Genomic DNA, 16,526 nt, shown 5'->3' with positions numbered 1-16,526 from the left:
ATTATATTTTCCTGATAAAATGTTAAAGGTCTGAATATAACCATCTTCGTTTACACTCATACTTTTGATTACTAATGCCTCAGTTGAGGGGAAAACTTAATCAGCTCATCTTGAGATTAATTGAAGAACAGCACCTCACTTTCTGCATGGATAGCAATGTACCCCAACGGAATGAAGATTGATTTCTCAAATTTCTCATTGACCCTCCGAGGGGCAACCCCTCCGCCCCCTTCTCTTTCTCCTGCCCCCGGATATGCATAGATCTCTCCACTATCTCCCACCAACCTAGTCAACTTGCACGTTTCCCCTCTGCCGTACGCTCATCTCAAGGTCCCATATCCCACATTTTTTCTTTTCTCACTCTTTCCCCTTCCACCCATATCTATTTAAACGTTTTTCTTTCTTCTTTACATGGTTGTCCAAGAGTTCTGAATCCATTCCAATTACTGTCATGGTCAAATACTTTTGTACAAAAAATAATGTAGGGTACAGAAATGGAAGTTTCCTAATAATTTTCTGCCAAATACAAGAAATATAATAAAAAGGAACTGCAGATGCTGGTTTCAACCAAAGTAGCCAGAAGGTGCTGGAGTAACTCAGCGAGTCAGGCAGTATCTCTGGAGAAAATGGATAGATGATGTTTAGGGTTGGGACCCTTCTTCATACTGAGATATCAAACAGAAAATGTCTTCTATTTCTGGCCACATCTTAATTGCACACAAACTAAATAAAACAACCCAGGGAACCAACATGGGTGGGCTAGAATGGAAAATGATATATAGAACACAGAACAAAACAGCACAGGAAGATGCCCTTCGGTCCTTAACGGGTGTGCTGAACATGATGTCATGATAAACTAATCTCATCTGCCTGCGCATGGTCCATACTCCTCCATTCCATGCAATATCCATGCGCCAATCTAAAAACCTCTTAAACACCAACATATAAAATATACCGTTTTAAATATAAAGTTTTATGAACTTTATAAGTGGGTCTATCTTCCATCCCTCAACAGGGTCAGTGATCAAAGTTAAAATCTGTTAAAAATCTCCAAATTTAGTAAGTGCATCCGAGGTGCATACACAGTAATCCATACACTTTACTGAACTAAAGTATTGAACAATAACTTTTCTTCAGAGTCAGAGAGTTACACAACTTCTGGGATATCCAAAGGGTATCAACATGGCTGATGATATTGTTGTCATGTTAGCACTGGCTGTTCTCTCCAATGGAGAGGTTCCCAATGTCCACAGTTCCACGCCTGTGATGATGCCGTTCATATATGGCAAATTCCCTCCTAGTACTACTTGTTAAAAACTATAAGATAGAGCGAAGCAATCAGGGTTGCTGGAAGATGATTTGTAGTACTGTCGTTTATCAGTGTGTGCTATTTATGTTTGAAGAGCTCCACTGTTTCCAGATTCACTTCTCTTTTGACGTACCCTGGGAGTTAGCACAAGGTCACAGCAGAGTGACATCAGCAAGCATGCAGCAGAGTTGCAGGGAGGACCTCCCCAAAGCTGACAGGTCTTACAATCTGAATGCAACAAAATCTGTAGGTAAGTCATAAAAGCATGCTAATAAAAAAACTCAATACTTAATCCAGCTTTTACAATATTGATATGAGTAGAAAATTGCACAAAGCATATTTGTAACAGCTGCCTACACAGAAAATGGAAAGGAATGTTTTACATTCACTGTACAAGGCAGCACAAATGGAAGAATGAGATGCAAAAATACTGGAAAGAGCACGGATTAAAATGTTAGCACACATTTACCTTTGTGTGAAGAATAATGTAAATAAAGTTCCTAATATTTTTCTGTCAAATACAAGTAATGCCTTCCTCCATTTCTGGCTATTGCTTAAACAAACCAATTTAAAAAAATCCAGGGACACATCGGTAGCGCCAGAATAGAAATCGAAATGTGCAAAATAGTTTTAGGAAAAGTGAGTGGGTTCGTTTTTATCAATCAAAGGGATGAAACAAAGATCACTAACATTCCTCCATAACCAGATTCAGATTAGTCCATCATACACACCAGGTTGCAATGAAATTCCTTGTACACATGAAGCTAGCAGAGTAAATAGCATACATACTGTAAACACAAACACAATAAATATAAAGTGCAAAACAATATAATGGCTCAAGATTGTAGTGCAATCCAAATACTTGAAAACAAATTATGTACAATAACTAAATGGGAAGTTAAGAGTAAGAGTAACTAGTAGTTCCTTCAGGAGCGGGTGTGAAAGAGGCAATTAGTTCAGGAATCTAATAGCGGTGGGGAAGAAGTTGTTCTTGTCTGGATGTCAGTGCTTTCAAGCTCCTGAATCTTTCCCAGAAAGCAGGAGCAAGAAATCAGAATGGCCAGGATGGCAGGCATACTTGAAGATAATTCCTGATGCAATGGATTGTAGTTGCATAAATACAAGAACAATGGTTTAATGGATCTTTGAATGTTACGTGTACCAAAGGTACAGTGAAATGCATTTTTGCACATAGATCAGCTCGATTATTGCCATACATAAAGACAATCCCTGATTAAGTCTTTGAGTCTGAAGAAAAGTTCCGACCTGTTCCTTTACTCCAGAGGTGCTGCCTGACCCGCTGAGTTGTTCCAGTACTTTGTGTCTATCCCCGATTAACTACCCTGTGCATGGAAACAGCCCACTGAGTCCATATGCAATAGTCAATACATTTTGGTGCAATTTTACACAGTCCAAACTACAGCTGGCCATAAATGCTGTCTGCCAACGAACCATCCTATATCTTCACATATTAATTGCAGGCAGTAAAGGGAAGGTAAAGGCTCAGCAACAAATGGAGTTCTGCCCATGAACTAGCTCCACTGAAGTAATATCTGATTTACACACAATGTTGCATAATCTGGCTGAAATCCCAAAGATCTTCACACTATGAATTACTTATGAAGGCAAATATTCACTGGTCAGCTGACCATTAGAGGAAGTTTCACGATCCATTCTGAGGTTTCTGTCTGCTTTAAGACAACCATCATTGCTGTGCTAAGGAAAGCAATGTAACATGCATTAATGACAACTGTCCAGTGACTGACATCCACCATCGTGGAGTACCTTGAGAGGCTAGTCATGGCGCACACTAACCCCAGCCTCCCAGACAAGCCTCGATCCCATATAATTTACCTACCTTCACAACAGGTTCCCTGCAGACACCATTCCCCTGGCCCTGCACACATCATTGGAAGGTCTGGGTAACAAGGACACCTACGTCAGACTTCTATTTATTGACAATAGCTCCACCTTTGATGCCATACTTCCAACAAAATCATCTCCAAACTCGTGGATGTAGGGCAGCATCCCTCTCTGCAACCGGATCCTCAAATTATGACCCATAATCAGCAAGGATAGGTAATATAAAACCCTCCACAGTGATTATAAGGCTGCATTCTCAGTCTCTTATATACTCCCTTTGCACACGATTGTATGGCCAAATTCTGTTCTAACTCCATTCCCAGTTTGCAGATAACACCACTGCAGTGGGCCATATCTCGAACAGTGCCAAGACTGAGTGCAAGTGCATATAAAACTTAGTAATACAGTGTCAAGATAACAACCTCGCCCTCAACGTCAGCAAATCAAAGGAGCTAGTCATGGGTTTCAGGAGGCGGGGTGGAGTGCCGCAGTCTGCATCAATGATGCTGAAGTGGAAATGGTCAAGAGCTTCACGTTTCTGAGCAATAAAACACCAAAATTACCCTGGTCTAACCAAATTGACGCGACAGCCAAGATAGCACATTATTGCCTCTACTTCCTTGGAGGTTTAAGGAAATTCTGCAGATCTCCAATGACTCTAACCTATTTCTGAAGATGCACTGTAAAATACATCCTATCTGAAAGCATCATAATTTGATTTGGCAACTGCTCTGCCAATGATCGCAAGAAATACCAGAGTTGTGGACTCAGTTCAGTCCATCACACAAACCAGCCTCCCTCACATAGGCTCCATCTAGACCATGCTGCCTCAGGAAAGCAGCCAATATAATCAACGGCGACTCACATCCTGAGCATTCCTTCTTCTCACCATTCCCATCAGGCAGAATATAATAAAACTTGAAACTACATACAACCAGATTCAAGAACGGCTTATTCATCACTATCATAAGTCCATTGAACGGGCCCCTCACAAACTAAGGATGTATTCCCAATTTCTTGGCAGCCCTTCCATTTTTTAAATCTTCAATTTCTCCATAGTTGTATCATAGAAACATAGAAATTAGGTGCAGGAGTAGGCCATTCGGCCCTTCGAGCCTGCACCGCCATTCAATATGATCATGGCTGATCATCCAACTCAGTATCCCGTACCTGCCTTCTCTCCATACCCTCTCATCCCCTTAGCCACAAGGGCCACATCTAACGCCCTCTTAAATATAGCCAATGAACTGGCCTCGACTACCCTCTGTGGCAGAGAGTTCCAGAGATTCACCACCCTCTGTAAAATCATCTCGGTTTTAAAGGATTTCCCCCTTATCCTTAAGCTGTGACCCCTTGTCCTGGACTTCCCCAACATCGGGAGCAATCTTCCTGCATCTAGCCTGTCCAACCTCTTAAGAATTTTATAAGTTTCTATAAGATCCCCTCTCAATCTCCTAAATTCTAGAGAGTATAAACCAAGTCTATCCAGTCTTTCTTCATAAGACAGTCCTGACATCCCAGGAATCAGTCTGGTGAACCTTCTCTGCACTCCCTCCATGGCAATAATGTCCTTCCTCAGATTTGGAGACCAAAACTGTACGCAATACTCCAGGTGTGGTCTCACCAAGACCCTGTACAACTGCAGTAGAACCTCCCTGCTCCTATACTCAAATCCTTTTGCTATGAAAGCTAACATACCATTCGCTTTCTTCACTGCCTGCTGCACCTGCATGCCTACTTTCAATAACTGGTGTACCATGACACCCAGGTCTCGCTGCATCTCCCCTTTTCCTAGTCGGCCACCATTTAGATAATAGTCTGCTTTCCTGTTTTTGCCACCAAAATGGATAACCTCACATTTATCCACATTATGCTGCATCTGCCAAACATTTGCCCACTCACCCAGCCTATCCAAGTCACCTTGCAGTCTCCTAGCATCCTCCTCACAGCTAACACTGCCCCCCAGCTTAGTGTCATCCGCAAACTTGGAGATATTGCCTTCAATTCCCTCATCCAGATCATTAATATATATTGTAAATAGCTGGGGTCCCAGAACTGAGCCTTGCGGTACCCCACTAGTCACTGCCCGCCATTGTGAAAAGGACCCGTTTACTCCTACTCTTTGCTTCCTGTTTGCCAGCCAGTTCTCTATCCACATCAATACTGAACCCCCAATGCCGTGTGCTTTAAGTTTGTATACTAATCTCTTATGTGGGACCTTGTCGAAAGCCTTCTGGAAGTCCAGATACACCACATCCACTGGTTCTCCCCTATCCACGCTACTAGTTACATCCTCGAAAAATTCTATAAGATTCGTCAGACATGATTTACCTTTTGTAAATCCATGCTGACTTTTTCCAATGATTTCACCACTTTCCAAATGTGCTGCTATCCCATCTTTAATAACTGACTCTAGCATTGCATTCTGTTCCATAGAACATCAAACAGTGCACCACAAGCACAGGCCCTACTGCCCACAATGTCTGTGCTAAACATAATGACAAGACTAAGTCTTATCTGCTTACACATAATCCATATCCCTCCATTCCATGCATATCGACATGCCTATCCAAAAGTCTCCTAAATGCCACTATCATATCTGCCTTATTTACCAATCCCAGCAGCATATTTCAGGCACATACCATGCTCGGTGTAAAAAAATCTAGCACCACACATCTCCTTTAAATGTTGTCCCCATTTCAGTTTGCACTACCTGTTATATTTGTGTATGGTGTGATTGCACTCTGGTATAGCATATTTGTCTGGACAGCACTCAATGTTTCTCCCTGTATCTTGATACTTGTGACAATAATATACCAAGACACTGATGGGTCATCTGATCTTGCACGGTGCTGTGAGCTCACAGAAAGAGAGAAGAAATAAAGGCCGGAGTTTGTATCTTTCATTACTTTCCTTAACTGAACGTGCGGTTGTGCAGGTCTTGGGGAAACTATGTTTAAAGGACACACTGGGGGGCGTGGTTTAAAGTCATGGGGACGTGGGAAAACCACCGAGGAAAAGACAATAATTTCCATCAATAAACTATTATTTGGAGACTAAATAAACTAAATTATTGAAACTGAGGATCAACAGGGTATCATTAGGCAGAGGCCAGTCCCTCTGCCTGGGTAAAAGCCCTGTCCCACGGTATGAGTTCATTCCAAGAGTTCTCCTGAGTTTGCCCTGATTCAAACTCGGAGATTTACGGTAATGGCCACTCGTCGGTACTCGGGACTCTCGTGGACAATTTTTAACATGTTGAAAAATCTTCACGAGTCTTCCCATGCTTACCTGCCATTAGCGAGTCTTCCCGAGTACCTGCCGTTAGCGCTAAGAGACGTACCCGAGCTCCGACGTACCGCTACGTTCATTCTCCGTGCTTACCATGAGTTTGATTTTTTTTTAAACTCGGGAGAGCTCTTAGAATGAACTCGTACCGTGGGACATGGCTTTGAAAGAGCAAACTGCAAACTTAAAGAGTCTTTAAATTTAAACCGCAATTTTGATTATTGGGGATTTCTAATACAAGTCTGGGTATAAGTGAATGCATATTTGTGGTTACAGACAGAAGTACATTTTAAATTGGAAACGTGTGAATTTTGTCAGTTAATCAGCCCCAGGGCAGATCAGCCAAATAACCGTTCAACCAGCACACCAAGTGAAGCCAAATACTTTAATTGTTCATTTTAATAATTTAAATTTCAAAAAAAGTTACAATTATCAAAATGCAGTTTTAAACAATTTATGATTTTTTTTTTAATACACCTTTTCCCCTATAGCTAATGATGTCTAAAGGTCCACTGTTTATTGAAGTGAACTATACTATATTTCCAAAGGCCTGGATAAGGGAACAGGAAGTATAGGTTGGAATTTATATCTTTAATTACCTGCAGTAACAAGAAGTGTGGTTGTGCAAGTCATGGAAGACGTGAAGGCGAGACTGAGACAGGGCAAAAGGACGACTACAGGAAGAATCTGGAGCTGAAATATCAGCAGAACACCATGAGGGATGTGTGGAGCAGTATGAAAACCATATCAAACTGTCCAAATCCTCCCACTTCTGTCATGGGGTAAATGGAGACTGACAACCTGCCACCCCTCCCCAATATTTGCACATCCCCACTCCTTTTCACTCATCACTTTAATTTCATGTATTTTGTGTTTTATGACTGTTGGCAGATCAATTTCCCTCCTGAGATAAATAAAGTTATATCGTATCATATGGAGAAGACAAGCTTAGTTCAAAGGATGCACTGAAGTCTGGAGAATGGGGGAAACAGTTGAGGGAAGAATAAATGGTGTTTAAGGTGAGATTGAATTGAGCAAACAATCAATCGACAGATTGCCATGGTGCAAGAGAATTAAAAAAAATTAAAATGCAAGAACTGAAAGAAAAGTGTTTTCTCTGGCTTTCCTCAAAAAACCATGGAAACAAAGCTATTAAATTCCTATTTTATTTGTCTTATTGCAGTTCAATGAATATCTTTTCATGAAGGCACTCCATGTAGGCAAATGTCAATAACTTTGTTGGTATAACCTAAAAGACGACATAATTCTCATACAATTTAGGTTTAAATATAGCTCTTACTACCAGGAAGAAAGGTTCTTTATCAACCAGAGATAATGTGCTTGATAAAATCTCACTCTAACAGGTAGGTGCCATCTTCACAACTCCCTGTAATATGGAACTGGCTGTTTGTAATCTAACAAACTAGGTCAACTGAAGTCCAGTGACTGTTACAACTAAGGGACATTCTAAGCAGGTACAGTGACCTAGGGTGTACTGTAAGCGGACTGTATCAGATAAAGTAGAAGACCATTTCATTTCTGAGCATTAATTACCTTGATAGAACAAAATATTTACCACAAAATACATAGTTAAAATACATCAATCCAACCAGATCAAATACTTTAAAAGGTAACTATAATGAATTTTGATAGCCATAGGCTACTTCCTTGCATTCTTCAGCAAGACCTGCTGAGTAAAGTGAATGAACTGAGCAATTACTGTAAGCAATGGTGCACTGCTTAATATGCAGCTGAAACATGTCAGCACCTTTGCAACATCCGGAACTGGAAATAAAGATGACAATTCAAGTGTATAATGGCTCGTAACAAGTTGTCAAAAGCAAATCGCTTAACCTATTGTGGTAAACTTTTCTATTATAATTTTTATTTGTTTGGTCACCGGGTGTGAATATCGCCGGCAAGGACAGCAGTTGCAGTCCTTCCCTACATGTTTCCGAACTGACCAAAAGACATTTGGGCAGGTACATGGATGGGAACGTTTTAGAGGGATATAGGGAAAATGTGGGCAGGTGGGACTAGCATAGATGGAGATGTCTTGGCCGGTATGGACAAGTTGGGACAAAAGGCCTGTTTCCATGCTGTGTGGTTCTATGACCTGTCAACCACATCAATGGGTCCAGAAGAAGATGGTCTGGGTCAGGCAAGTCAGCAGATTTCCTCCCCAAAGAAGATCAGGTTTTTATTTTGTATTTCAAAATGTTATCTATATTATTAAAAGTAAAATCTTGTCCGCTTTTGACTCACTGCGATGTGATTTCCGAGAATGCCGCCACTTACGGCCGTCATTTTTGGCCACCTCGCTCAGAGCCCCCCCCCTCCGCTGGACTGGACCAGAGGATTTTTCCCCACCGATGAAAAATCAGAGATATTAATGTTTTTAAAAAATTCGCCATTCTCCCTGCTGCCCCTGCTGGCGGCAGGGGGAGGGACTATAAAACCTAGAAGTGTCGTGGCTCACGGCTCTCTGAGCTGCGAATAACACTGAACGCACGTCTACTCCACGGTGAGTCCCCGGGATGTGGTTTTCAGTAAATGTGTTTGTTGTTTGCAAAGTGTTTGCCCAATTAGGTTGGCTTTTTAAAGGGCTTTCAGCAAATGTGTTTTGTTGACTTGCAAAGTGTTTTTGTCCAATTGGCTTGGCTTTTAAAGGGTTTGCTTGCAACAGTTTTCGGATGGATAAAGCGTGAATAAACATTTTATTAGATCAGGACTGTGTTTAATTTCAAAATTGCCGCTCATTCTGTGATTTTCGCTTAGTTGCAAGATGGCGCCGATGACGTCATTTCCAGTTAGCGGCATGCTGGCGCTGAGTGCGTCATTTCCGGTTTGTGGCAAGGAGCAAGAGGGTGACGTCAAGATGGCACCGAGTGCAGGCGCCGTTGAATAATTCAAGAGAGCTGACTGCTCTGTCTATGGTGAATGTGTTTGTTGGATGTTATTTAAAGCACGTTTTTGCTTCAGCAGCAACAGCCTCTACAGGAGGCTTTAAACATTTGTTTTACACACTGTATATTCAACACGTTCTGAAGTTACTTGGCATTTTAGTATTGGATGAGTGTGTTTGAGTGAATGAGTCTGTGTATGTGTGTGTGTGTGTGTGTGTGTGTGTGTGTGTGTGTGAATGAGTCTGTGTGTGCGTGTGTGAGTCTGTGTGTGTGCGTGCATGAGTGAGTGTGCGTGTGTCTGCGCGTGTGTCTGCGCGCGTGTGTGTGTGTCTGCGCACGAGTGTGTGTGTGTGTGTGTGTGTGTGTGTGTGTCATTCAGTCCACCCTCTCCCCCTTCTCTCTCAATCCGTCACCTGTTTTGGGCAGAATATCTCAGCTGCCAGCCTGCCAGGTCTGAGTGACTGCACTGCCATCAAGAACGATGTTGCTGCACTGAGGGATTGCCAAGTCTATCCCTCATTGCTGACAGTTGATGGGACGCAGCTGTAAAGTTGGAAGCGGCTGTAAAATGACAGCGCCGCTGGGGGGGGGGGGAGTTCCTTTCACAGCGTGTGGGGAGTCGGGCAGGAGCGTTGAGGAGGAGGGGATCGGATATCATGCCAGCAACTCACTCACCGCTGCCGCGGCGCTTCGGGCGCGGAGCCGCCGCATTGTGGCCGGGGCGGGTAGTAGCTGGGTGGCTGAGAGCGGCCGCCAGGTCCGGACAGCGTAACCGGCCGCCACCTCAGCGCCTCCTGCCATCCCGCTCACCTCTGGCAGTGCTCTCCGTCTGAACACCCCTCTCCTGCCGCTCGCCGGCCTCGCTCATGTCACCCTCTTCCCGCAAATCCTTAAATTCCGACTGCCGCCGGGAGCAGGACGGCCTCACTTGCTGCACGGGTGACACTGCATGGCATTCACAGCCCGGTTTGTCTTTAAAGAGCAAAGATCATAGGGCGGAGCAAGTCAGTGTGATGGACAACAGGACAGCGAGCGGTGGAGCTTACTCCTGTGTCAGCATGAGTAAGCTCAATTGTTCCCTTGAACTAGTATTGTCATTCAATAAGATCACAACTGATTCAACTTGTCCCGGTGTGCTCCTGTTTTTCCCACCATCTCTCCGCCTGCCGTCACCCTCCATCCCTTTGATGTTTCAGAGTATGCTATTGGAACTGCACTCACCTGCTATAGCCCTGCTCCCACCCTCACCTGGCTCCTGTACTACTCCACTCACTGTCAGGGAGCACGATGTCAGACGGGTGCTCCTGGCAGTGAACCCCAAGAAGGCTACCGGCCCAGATGGAGTACCTGGCAAGGTGCTCAAAGCGTGTGCCCACCAGCTCACTGTCATCTTCACCAGAATTTTCAACCTCTCCCTGGACCAGGCAGTTATTCCGTCCTGCCTAAAATCAGCCACAATCGTCCCAGTGCCGAAGAAGTCTCCCATCACTAGCCTAAATGATTACCGTCCCGTGGCCCTCACTCCGGTAATCACGAAGTGTTTTGAGAGATTGGTCCTCCGGCACATCAAGGACTATCTACCACCAGACTTCGACCCCCACCAATTCGCTTATCGCCAAAATAGATCCACGGAAGACGCCATCACCGTAGCTCTCCACTCTGTGCTGAGCCATCTGGAGCAGAGGCAGAGCTACGTCCGGATGCTCTTTGTGGATTATAGCTCAGCTTTCAACACAATCATTCCGGACATTCTCATTGATAAATTGGTCACTCTCGGCCTCCCCACTCTCACATGTGCCTGGATAAAAGATTTCCTCACCAACCGGCCCCAGACTGTGAGACTCGGCCCCCACCTCTCCTCCACTCGCAGGTTGAGTACCGGCTCCCCACAGGGCTGTGTGCTGAGCCCCCTCCTATACTGTCTCTACACCTACGACTGTAGTCCGGCCCACAACAACAACCGCATTGTCAAATTTGCTGATGACACTACTGTAGTCGGACTTATTTCAAAGGGAGACGAGGCAGCCTACAGAGAGGAAGTCCTGAAGTTGACAACCTGGTGCTCAGAAAACAATCTGGCTCTGAACACCAGGAAAACAAAAGAGCTCATTGTCGACTTCAGGAGGCACAGCACCGACTTAGTCCCCCTACATATCAACGGCGAGTGTGTGGAGAGGGTCAACACCTTCCGGTTTCTCGGCGTCCTTATCTCTGCTGACATCTCCTGGACAGACAACACGACAGCGGTCATCAAGAAGGCTCAGCAGCGGCTGCACTACCTGAGGGTTCTCAGGAAGCACAACCTGGACTCTAACCTGCTGCTGACCTTCTACCGCTCGTCCATCGAGAGCCTGCTGACATACTGCATTACAGCATGGTACGGCAGCTGCACCATGGCAGACAGGGAGAGGCTTCAGAGGGTAACTAGGACAGCACAGAAGATCATTGGTTGCCCTCTCCCCTCCCTGACGGATATTTATACATCCCGTTGCCTTAGCAGGGCAAAGAATATCATCAAGGGCAGCTCCCATCCTGCGTTTGGACTGTTCGACCTGCTGCCCTCTGGAAGGCGCTATAGGTGCATCAAAACTAGGACAAAAGACTCAGGAACAGTTGTTTTCCGAAAGTCATAACTACTCTTAACTCACACATGCACTGACTTCACAGCCCAACACCCGGACTTCCATCTACTCCATCCACGTACTGAAATTTGGAACTGTAATATGTATTGTAATTGTAATTTTAAATATTTTTAAAATAATTTTTAATATTTTAATATAACTTTAAAAATCTGCCTAAGAATATTACCTATTCATCCTTCACCATTTTGCCTTTATAGATATGTATATAGCGCCGCAGAATTGTGCACCTATCCCCCCCCCCCCTGTTTTGTTTTCTGTTTCTTGTTTTTTGTACTAAATTATATGTATGCACTGAGTACGAGATGCTTTTAATCTCATTGTACATGTATAGTGACAATAAATGGCATATCTATATCTATCTATCTATATCTATATCTATCTATGGAAGCGATGATTAAAAACTCCGATGTTGATTGAAGAATACTGGAAAGTGATGCTCTTTAACAGCTTCCAAATGATGAGCAAACAAGTAATGAAATGGAAAATTCTTGAGGTTGATAGTAGGCTTATTCTCTATATTGTAAATAACAGTTACATTCCAAAATTATTTGAGGCACGGATACAAGTAGCATATTTACTTAAAATGTACATTTCAAAAAATCACCTCTAGCATCAACATTAATAATCATCCACAGATCTACTCATTACACTGTACAAAAAAATGTTCATGTTAAACCTGAACATAGCCAATGTTTTTGTTCCACAGCACTTGTCTGCAAATCAGGTTTTGACGCTCAGCAGAACACGAAAATGCTATTTAAATAATTTAAGTGGCAATGTAAATGCAGCAAAATATTTAATTTTACAGCAAACTTCTTCACAGCCATACATCACAATAAATTCCATCAGCCAAATGCAAGTCTACCTTTGGAAACCTGACATTTTAAAAGATACATTGATTGGTGATTAGGAAAATGTATCCTCTAAATTAATGTTGTTCATAAAACGAAAACCACAAATATTAATGGAGTTGTGTCATTTCAATGTCACTGGCTGAGGATACTACATAACCTCACAAAAGATAAATTTTGTTGGACAGCCAGTCAAGAAAGCAGAATAGTAAAAAATTGCACATATTATTTTCCTTCGTTATTTTACCAAAGTTCACATCCACAAACTGAATATCACAGTCTCAATAAATCCATTCTACATCAGAAATGTAGTTACTTACATCCAGATTCCTAATTAGTCACATGTGACTCATGACCAACATGCCTCAAAAAGGCAGCCAGCATCAGAGACCCACACCACCCTGGCTACATACACATTTCACCCCTGCCATCGGGAAGAAGGCTCAGGAACCTGAAAACTGTAACTTCCAGGTTCGGGAACAACGTCTTCCCTGCAGCCACTGCGCTATTAAACACTACAACCTCAAATAAGCTCTGATCTACATAGACTGTTATTGTTATTATTGCACTTTTATTGTTTGTTTGTTATGTGTACGTATGCATGTATATATACACACTGGACTTTTCTCATTTATTATATTGTTTACCGTGTACTATGTTTACATATTCTGCTGTGCTGCTGCAAGTAAGAATTTCCTTGTTCTATCTGGAACATATGACAATAAAACACTCTCAACTCTCTTGGACATCATTGCTCTAAACTTAAAAGGACACAAAATGCTGGAGTAACTCAGCAGGTCTAGCAGCATCTCTGGAGAACATGTTTAGACGACATTTCAGGTTGGATCGTTTGATCTGAAATGTCACCTGTCCATGTTCTCCGGAGATGTTGCCTGACCCACTGAGTTACTCCAGCACTTTATATCCTTTTGTGTACACCAGCATCTGCAGTTCTTTGTTTCTACATTCTAAACCAAGTAAAGTGCACTTTATACAATTCTCATTTTAAATGCTTTTTGCTAAACCTGCTAGCGTGAAGCATGAAACACAAAATTATTTAACAAGGTACTTCAAATGAATGCACTTGCAAGGCAAGAACAAGAGTGGAAAACTAGCATAACTTCTAACCTGTAGCACATGTCTGAGGGACAAATCTCTGTGCCACTTAAAAATCACTCGCAGGAATGTGGGCCTCCCAGGCTGGAATGGGATTAAATGATGAAATATTGCCCTAAATCTGTGTATAGAATTTGCTAAACTATGCCAGACAACAACCAAGAATGAACCAGATCACTGAAAGACTATATACTGAACTGAGCGACAACAGCAATGAGCGAAACATTTTGTTCAGCAATCTAATAACTTTGTAGTCATTTTTAAATGTTTGAATTTAATCACTTCAGGAGTACATGACATTGTGGAGGTTGCATTAGGAGTATTGTGTTCAGTTTGGGTCACTCTTCTTTAGAAAGGATGCTGTTAATCTGAAAAGTTAAGTCAAGTCAACTTTATTTGTCACATACACATACAAGATGTGCAGAGAAACGAAAAGAGTGCAGAGAAGATTTACGAGGGTGTCTGGAATTTAGGGGCTGCGCTATAGGGAGAGGTTGGGCAGGCTAGGACTTTATTCCTTGGGGCACAGGAGGATGAGGGGCGGTCTTATAGAGGTGTATAAGATAATGCAGGAGATAGATAGGGTAGAGTATTTTATCCAGCGTTGGGGAAATCAAGAACCAGAGGATATAGGTTTATGGTGAGAGTGGTTAGATTTAAAACATTTTCACAAAGGGTGGTGGGTATATGGAACAAGATGCCAGAGGAGGTAGTTGACACAGGCACTATAACAACATTTAAAAGACATTTGGACAGGAACATGAATAGGAAAGATTTTGGGGGATACGGGCCAAATACATGCAGGTGGGGCTAGTGTAGATGGGGCATCTTATTTGGCATGGACAAGTTGGGTCTATTTCTGTGCTGTATGACTCTAATACTTATTCAATGTGGCTGCAATTTAAAAAAAAAGATACAGCCATTCTTTGGTACCAATCGGCATGAAGACTTGCATGATGGCATTTGTATTCTATACAGAACTCTCAAAGCATTTGGTACTATAATTACATTTTAAAGACATTTGGACAGGTACATGGATAGGAGAGATTTAGAGGGATATGGGCCAAATGCAGGCAGGTGGGACTAGCGAGATGGGGCATCTTGGTTGGTATGGGCAAATTGGGCCAAAGGGCCTATTTTAGCTGAGAAACCATGCAGAAACATGCCCTTTGGCCCACACCAATCATCAAACATCCGTTCACACTAGTTCTGTTATCCCATTTTCACATCTACTCCCTGCATACTAGGAACAGTTTACAGAGGCCAATTAACCGAAGAACCCAGAGGAAACCTACACGGTCACAGTGAGAACGTGCAAGCTCCACACAGACAACACTCAAAGTCAGGATCAATCCCAGGTCTCTGATGTTGTGAAGCTGCTCCTCTACCAAGTACTCCACTGTGCTGCCATCTCACTCCCCCCAAAAAAATGTGCGTAAAAAGTCAAATTAAAATTGTACAAAAATATAAGGTGAGGTTGTCCACTTTGGTGACAGAACAAGGTGGCAGATTATTATCTGAATGGTGTCAGATTAGGAAAAGGGGAGGTGCAATTGGATCTAGGTGTCCTTGTACATCAGTCATTGAAAGTAAGCATGCAGATACAGCAGGCAGTGAAGAAAACAAATGTCATGTGGCCTTCATTGCGAGAGGAATCGAGTATAGGAGCAAGGAGGTTCTACTGCAGTTGTACAAGGCCCTGGTGAGACCGCACCTGGAGTATTGTGTGCAGTTTTGGTCTCCTAGTTTGAGGAAGGACATTCTTGCTATTGAGGAAGGACATTCTTGCTATTCCTCCAGCTTAGGTTCCCCAGGTTAATTCCCATGATGGCAGGATTGACATACGATGAATGGATTGACTGGTCTTATATTCACTGGAATTTAGAAAGATAAAGGGGATCGTATAGAAACATATACAAATCTTAAAGGATTGGACAGGCTATATGCAGGAAAAATGTTCCCCGTGTTGGGAGTCCAGAACCAAGGGTCACAGTTTAAGAATAAGGGGTAGACCATTTAGGATTGAAATAAGGAAATACTTTTTCACCCAGAATTGTGAATCTGTGGAATTTTCTGCCACAGAAGGCAGTGGAGGCCAATTTACTGGATGTATTCAAAAGAGAGTTAGACAGAGATCTTAGGGCTAACGGAATCAAGGGGTATGGGAAATAGCAGGAACAGGGTACTGATTCTGGATGATCAGCCATGGTCATATTGAATGGCGGTGCTGGTTCGAAGGGCCGAATTACCTACTCCTGCACATACTTTCTATGTTGATATGTTAAGCCATAACATTACTGAAAAGGTCTAATGTTATAAACAAATTGTCTCACAGCATTTATTAATTTAGAACAAACAACATTTCACTTCCAATTGTGATCGTGATTGGCATTAATAGGACTGAATCTTACTCCTGAAATTCTGCCCCATAATATTTCCGAATTTTCGGGCAAAGGCAATCGCAAAAGAAACCTTAGGCATACATGCCAAACAAAATTCCATTAAAACAAGAGCGGTGGCGTGGGTTGCGCGTTCCGGTATTTACGAGTAT

General features: G+C 42.8%; 1 protein-coding gene across 2 annotated transcripts in view; it reads right to left on the bottom strand.

The window, feature by feature from the left end:
- Positions 1-16,526, bottom strand: part of usp42 (ubiquitin specific peptidase 42) — a 69,796-nt gene that overhangs the window by 52,375 nt on the left and 895 nt on the right. The gene's annotated exons all lie outside the window — the stretch shown is intronic.

Source organism: Amblyraja radiata, chromosome 22 (assembly GCF_010909765.2).
Source record: "Amblyraja radiata isolate CabotCenter1 chromosome 22, sAmbRad1.1.pri, whole genome shotgun sequence".
NCBI lineage: Eukaryota > Metazoa > Chordata > Chondrichthyes > Rajiformes > Rajidae > Amblyraja > Amblyraja radiata.
This window is presented reverse-complemented; position numbering and strand designations above follow the sequence as displayed.